Raw genomic sequence first — 8,101 nt, 5'->3', positions numbered from 1 at the left:
TTATTGCATCTACTTTGTTTACATTTACTTGTTTTACTGATTACAGAATGTTTATGTCGTCCCACCAGCCGAAGAAGCTTTGTCAGTGTGGAAACTGCCATAAAGGAGAAAGCGAGACTTGAATGCGTGTTGGATGATGTTTTGTTTGAGTTTGTTGCAGTAGATGAATTTGTCTTATTGTATCAGCTAATACTATGTGAGTGGCCACGACTTGATGAATATTTTTAATAAAAGCTTTATACCGAGATGAAAATATTTTTGCTTGTAAAAATTATATAATAAAATAATATTGTTGAAGATAATGCAAAACATGATTTGCAGAATATTGTAGTGAATCGGATATGGTATATGGGTGTCCGCAGAACTGGAGAATGTGAGTTCAAATTCAGTTTGCAGCAGACTTCTCATCCTTAAAACTCTATCCCTGTCTATATTATTTTCAAAGAGGTGGCTTGCTTATTTCACTTATTTAGTATTCGGTAAGAATACTAGTAAGAAACTAGTACGTAGGCAATAGGTAATAGGCGACATAATGTGGGCGGGGCTTATGGGAGGCTGTATATCGTTTATATGGGTAGCTGCAGAACTGAGCTGATACAAAGACCGCGTTCTACATAAAGTGACTTGACAGAATTACCGTAGACCGGTAGAATTGGTAGTCGGTACCCAAATGTTTACACAACATTTGGAGAAAGTGAGTAGAACAAATTTTCAATTTTCGTTATTTGAGACCTTTTAAACATTCATAATAATGCATCTGTAGCAGGATTTTTCAGCAAATATTTTCACAAATACACTTCACGCATTCAATAAAACCATGTCTAATGTTCTTACGTGTCTGTTTTATCGTCATTGTAATGCTGTCACTTTTAGCAGTGATATCTTATAACTTACCGTAAAAAATCGCTAAACTTTTCAACCTTAGCTCGAATGAGTACATATCATTGTCTGATAATCATGATGAGCCTGTTGGTTACCTGTGATAATCGAAAAGTGCTTCAAAAATTATTTTCGAAGTATTGGGTCACATGATCAGATTGCGACTTGACGATTAGTCCAAGCCGAAACAAAACTGTAAAGTAGCAGAGCATCTATATTTGATACGGGGTCTTCGGTAAAACCCAAAGTGTTTGTCATAAACTAGTGCTACATTAAGTTTTATATTGAGCTTTTTATTGCATTCTCAATTCACGTTTTTTTAATTTAATTTACTCCAAATTTAGGGTAAAAATTTACTGTACTCCAATTTCAAAAATAATTTCATGTATTCTTGTGTTAAAATTTTAGCCCATACATGTACTTATTGATCCTTATATTCAGTCCTCCTTTACAGCGAAAAGTGAGGGAAACACTAGTTCAGTATTGGTCAGTACAGCAATTTGATATGGTTTCTAGGGACAAGCCATTCGCGGAAACAGAGGTGGTTATGTGTTAATATACGATGGCTATCGATACCAGCGTAACCGCAACCTCGTGAGCTCTACTCGTTGGAGATGCTGGCTTCAGTGTGGGGCATGGATAATGACTCAGCGATACTCTGTCTCCCGTGAAGGTGATTTTGTTAAGGTGTATGCCACAGAAGACCATAGCCATCTTCCCAATGAAGGCAAAATAAGGCATGATAAGCAAAGACAGATTCTAGAGAAGTTGGTTTTATTGAACCCAATTGATACGCTGAAAAGGACATACGCAAAAGAGGCTGTACAGCATGCCAAATTCCCTGAGTATGGCACTGTTTCTAGTGTGCTGAAGAGAGCAAGGTGGGTTGAGGCTGCTACTGACACGTTAGTTTAGTAACGTGGATAACTAATAACTAGTTAACACTTAATAATAATAACAATATTGAACTGTATGGGCGATCACCATTTTTTGCAGTGTCGAGAAATTGTTGGGCTACTCCATGTTAAATAAACAAATCGCTGAATTCAGAAGAATTTAGTTTAGTTAGTGAAGCTTAATACAATTGATGGAATAAAATATATATTATTCTTTTCTCAGATGGCAATGTGCATTTAACAAAGCTACCATAATCTAAGAATAACATTAAAAACACACCTAGCTCGCAAGTTTGTAATGAGGGTTGAAATCAGGGTATTATACCTTTGAATTAACAATGGTGAACTTTTCAATCCTGACTCATTACTTGTTATTAATTTTCATAGTGTTCAGCCTATTCTGAAGTCTGCCTATTCTACATTATGCAATATTGTGATTGCTCATCATTTTTTACAGTTTTTATTTAAGTTTGCTTTTAACAGGTCAAGCAACCTCCCTAAAATCCCAAAACTGTTGGACGAAGTCCAGATACCACTAGAGTGGCAATGTACCCATGATAACCGGCCATTTATGTTTTACCAAGTAAGTATAATTCTAAAAATATAATTCTTTATGTCCTTGCAGTTACTTTCAAAAACGTGGTATCTAACCCAAGGCATTGTTATAATAAAATATTTTAACAATGGTAAGTGAGTCAACTATCCACCAGACAAAAATAGTATAGTTGTAATTTTTAGTGAGTTAATGAAGGCGTGTTCTATTACTATTGAAATTACTCATCTCAAATGCAAAGTTTTAACTGTTAATTGTCAAATGGCATTTTGTATAGCTGTTAGTTTCAATCTAATTACTTTTCATTTATAGAACAACAAAACTGGAATATTGATTTTCGCCACACAAGAAAGCCTTGACATTGCCAGGAGTTCGCAGACCATCTACATTGATGGAACTTTTAAAGCCGCACCATTTCCATATCGGCAGATTGTTTCTATCCATGCCATTGTTGCCGATACAGTGGTGCCTACAATATTCTGTTTGTTGGCTTCAAAAAGTACAACACTGTATAAGGAGGTAGTATTCTTTGAATAACAGTCTCTTGGAGATAAGCAATCTTGATTACCAACTTCTACATTGTCTAGTATACATAGTTACATACTAGTGTACATAGTTACATACTAGTGTACATAGTTACATACTAGTGTATATCATTACATACTAGTGTACATAGTTACATACTAGTGTACATAGTTACATACTAGTGTATATCGTTACATACTAGTGTATATAGTTACATACTAGTGTACATAGTTACATACTAGTGTACATAGTTACATACTAGTGTATATCATTACATACTAGTGTACATAGTTACATACTAGTGTACATAGTTACATACTAGTGTATATCGTTACATACTAGTGTATATAGTTACATACTAGTGTACATAGTTACATACTAGTGTACATAGTTACATACTAGTGTACATAGTTACATACTAGTGTATATCATTACATACTAGTGTACATAGTTACATACTAGTGTACATAGTTACATACTAGTGTATATCGTTACATACTAGTGTACATAGTTACATACTAGTGTATATAGTTACATACTAGTGTACATAGTTACATACTAGTGTACATAGTTACATACTAGTGTATATCATTACATACTAGTGTACATAGTTACATACTAGTGTACATAGTTACATACTAGTGTATATCGTTACATACTAGTGTATATAGTTACATACTAGTGTACATAGTTACATACTAGTGTACATAGTTACATACTAGTGTACATAGTTACATACTAGTGTATATCATTACATACTAGTGTACATAGTTACATACTAGTGTACATAGTTACATACTAGTGTATATCGTTACATACTAGTGTACATAGTTACATACTAGTGTATATAGTTACATACTAGTGTACATAGTTACATACTAGTGTACATAGTTACATACTAGTGTATATCGTTACATACTAGTGTATATAGTTACATACTAGTGTATATAAGAGGGCCAATGTTACAAAATGAGCTTCATGGTGAATCTGATGATATCGAGTTTTAATAAATAAAAATCATTCAGTATAGTAAACACTTCTATAACTTAAATCTTTATGCTATTTGGAATTTATGTGAAGTTTTTGCTTCGCACACCATAAAAAAATATAACGTAGAGAGTCAAGTCGGGTGAGTTCTCAGATTATCTTCGAATGGCAGCACATCTCGCCACACTTGCAAACGAACAAACCGAATGCATTACTATTACATATGTATAGCTTCTGTGACATTCTAAATTGTCGAGATAAATCGTCAGATGTGTCGACAAAACTGAGGATAAGGTAGCTGCGCAATTATTCAGAAATACTTGAGGGGGATCGATTGGTGCAGGTGTTACAGTGTCAATCTACCAATCTGAATGTCACGAGTTTTAGTACCACCGAAAGGTATATTTTATACTAACTTTGACCCCTGCATACAGATAGACTACGAACAGGTAGTACTGCTAGTTTTATAGTAAAAATATATTTTTTTGCTTTGCTTACTTTTAGATGTCTGAAACATTTGCTATCAGTTTCACTTTGCTGAATAGGCTTTGCTGTTTAGAAAAAATAAGCAAATCGTTGTAAATGAGCATTGTCGCTGCAAACCAATAATACTGCTGACAAATTAAAATGTTGTTTTTTGTATGACTAAGGGGTGAGTTTGGGAAGATATTGGAATGGATTAGGCAATATACATGTAGTTTACTATTCTTATAACGTAAAATCTCTATTATGTAAAGGTTCCTGGAAGCGATTATTTACGTTGTAGGCACACGCCCTATATGTTTTAATCTACAGAGTTCATCATTGATTTCTTAAATATATTTGAGGTATTACTGCCTGCATGGTTATAAAACGCTGCATTATGTACTGAATCAACGAGATCTTTTTAAATTTTCATGAGGCTTCTGAAGACCGTAAGCCTGATTGATCGATGTTTGACTCTTCATTACGTGTACTGGACTATCCGCCTAGTACAATATAGTCCAACTACTATGTCCCACTAACCGTCACCGGAACCACAGTTCTATACAGTCACGTGAAAATTAAATGACTATCCTGATTAAAACACATTAAACAATTAAAAAAAGCAAATAATTTAGTGGTTTTATTTATTATATTGAAATTGAATCTTATTAAAAACAATAACTTGTTGCTTCAGATTAGCTTATGCTGATGATAACAGCCCGAGTGTTTGATTTAAAAAGTGTCTTTAGTAATAATATTATTATTTTCTAGTAAATATTACTAGAGACACTGTATTACAAATCACTAAATTATGTACATGTACTCCTAATGGAAATGAAAGCCCGTTGGCCAATTATTTTTAGACCGCATCAGCTTATTAGTCAATGGATAAGCACAGAGGGTTCAATCCTTTAGAAAGCTTCTTACACTTATCGCGCTCAAGCGGCTCTGATGAATAACTCCTAGCAAAAGCTTCAGCAGTGTTGAATAATTGCTAACCATCTTATACTTATTACACAATATTGCCTATCATAAAATCTAAGCTAAATGTGCCCTACAATGTATGGTCGCTAATTATTAATAATTATACCATGTTAAAAGTTTTTTGTAATTATTCCAAATTGCTGCCTGAATTTGAATGACTTTATAAATTTGTAGATGCTCAAGGTTGTCAAGGGCACTGAAGAAATGAATGCTCTGGAGGTTGTTTGTGATTTCGAGATTAGTCTCCACGAAGCGGTAAAATCAGCATGGCCCAATGTAGCAATATGTGGGTGCTATTTCCACTTCACCCAGAGTGTTTCTCGAAAGGTGGCAGCGCTTGGTCTGAAATCCGCATACCAGAAAGATTGTAATGTACAAGATATTGTACAAAAGCTATCAAGTATGGGTTTCCTTCCACCACATCACGTGATCGGGGCATTTGAGTGAGTTGTATTAAATTAGCATGACTGTTTAATGAAGATTTTTATTGTTATATATGTTTATTTATTTCATTTGAAATTCCTATAGTAAAAACGTGGTCTGCCTTAACATGATAATCATTTGAACAGTTGAAACTGGGTTGTGAAATGTATATATCCTTGGATAGTTTTCTCAAGTTAAACACCTTTATTAGACAAAGTCCAGGCAACAACTATTACAGGTGCGATGACTAATTATGCAATGAACTGGCTTATTAAGATATAAATTACCTAAACATACAAGTAGGAGACAATAATGATGTAAGGTCACAGAGAAAGGGTTATAGTACCATTTTCAACATGAACAAATGCTGATCAGCAGATGTGTGCATTAAAAATTGGTTTAAAAGCAAATAGGCCTGTTTTCTGAAATATGGCATTGATAGGATTAACCATCACTTTATTACTAACAAATATATTGGATGAAACCTTTCATCTGGCTTCTTCAAAAATAATATAACTTATAAGTATAATATAACTTCAGTGTAAATTCAAAGCAACCAAAAAATATGAGCTACCAATTGCCAGGAAACAGTTTTACAAAGTACATATTTTGCAAGAGAGCAAATGCAGCAAACGTTTGAGTTCGCCACCTATAAATCCAACCAAACATCTCATAGTATGATTTCCACCATGCTTCCTCGATGACATCTGAATCCTTAATTAATGTTTTCTCATTTCTTATTGTAGTAGCTTAAAGAGCTCAGTAGCTGTAAGGGAGGCGGCGAAACATTTCCCAGCCATGGAGATATTACTAGCCTATTTCCATGATACCTTTATACACGGAGTCATTCCAATCAGTGTATGGAACGTATATTTTCGAGACATAAGCACACGGACTAACAACTATGTGGAAGGTGAATATAAAAAGCTGAAACAAATTACAATATCAAAAAACTCAGACATCGTCCTTTACACAAAATTAGTGATGCTTGGAAATTCGGCTTCCCCAGTTATTGCATATTGTCTACATTTGTGGAATATGTTGAATCTTGTTAACAAAAATATCTGTCAGCAAAACAATTCTCGCCAGCAGTATGCAGGCAGATTTTTATTCTTAAGACTATATTCTATAATGATACATCATGTGCCAATATCCTTTGATTCTGATTCATATTATTCTGCTGTTTTAACATATTGAAAACCAGCAAAGTTTATTGACACTCAATTTATAATTTTGTCTTCCTCAAAGTAATTCAATAAAAAAGAGAAGCGTTCAAAAAGCCGCTGCCTTCACTACAAACTTTAAGTATTTTACTGCATATGTGCATATCAAACATTACGTAGACGACAGTGCGAATGTGCAGTCCCCAGTATTTAGGCTAAGATCCTAAAAGGCTCGTGAGCATACAGCAATCTGCTGTAAATCAGAAATAAGCTTCCACAAAAAAAATAAAAGCTGTATGCAATTTTTATCCGAAATTTTGGATTAAAAAAGATCATTCGCATAGCTTAATCATACTATGAGTTTATTCAGCAGTGTTTGTCTTTTATGCCTAGCCTGGAACAGCCATTTCAATGACGTCGTTGGAAGGAAGCACCCTTCGATATGGCTTCTCATTTCATGTCTAAAAGATGAAGAAGTGTTGTATAAACAACGAGCCGCAGCTGCTGAAAAAGGTTTGTCTTTTTACGAAAAAATATATGAACGATCATTATAATCTACCTTCTTTGGCAAACCATATATATATGTATATACATATATATATATATATATATATATATATATATATATATATATATATATATATATATATATATATATATATATATATATATATATATATATATATATATATATATATATACCCTAAACGCTTTTCAAATGCATTTTTATTTATATGCAATAATTTTCATTTCAGGGAAACTGATAGTTCGCAGGCGCAAAAAGTGGCAGAAGTTAGAAGAACGAATCCAAAAACTCAAGAGACAGAAAGCGAACAATAACTAGCTATTGGCGAGCGATAAAATATGCTGTGAATGAAATAATTTAAAATTACCCGCAGTCACTTCATAAAAATCTATTGTATATTGTATTTATCGATTCAGTTGATTGTCAGAGAACACTTTTTGTATGTAAAATTATTTATTAAAAAATAGTTCATACCTGTTGGGGCTCTCAGATGAAATTGCTAGAACAAGATAAAATCCTAAATATATCGGCTATATAATATCCAAATAATCCGTTGGTTACTTGGCTGTTTTGTTTATGGTAGATGTTTAAAACACATTTTATTATTATAGTTACATAATATATTATTACATCGATTAGCTCATTTCTTTTATTTAAATTAGGCAAGTGAAGAGTAAAACATGTAAAGTAGAAAGAGGAG

General features: G+C 33.3%; 1 long non-coding RNA gene across 1 annotated transcript; it reads left to right on the top strand.

The window, feature by feature from the left end:
* Positions 1–6,520: 6,520 nt before the first annotated feature.
* LOC137404005 (uncharacterized) lies at positions 6,521–7,690 on the top strand. The gene is made up of 3 exons (XR_010979643.1): positions 6,521–6,625; positions 7,269–7,388; positions 7,631–7,690. It is a non-coding gene; the product is annotated as an uncharacterized lncRNA (long non-coding RNA).
* The last annotated feature ends 411 nt before the right edge of the window (positions 7,691–8,101 follow it).

Source organism: Watersipora subatra, chromosome 9, assembly GCF_963576615.1.
Source record: "Watersipora subatra chromosome 9, tzWatSuba1.1, whole genome shotgun sequence".
In the NCBI taxonomy this organism is placed as follows: domain Eukaryota; kingdom Metazoa; phylum Bryozoa; class Gymnolaemata; order Cheilostomatida; family Watersiporidae; genus Watersipora; species Watersipora subatra.
This window is presented reverse-complemented; position numbering and strand designations above follow the sequence as displayed.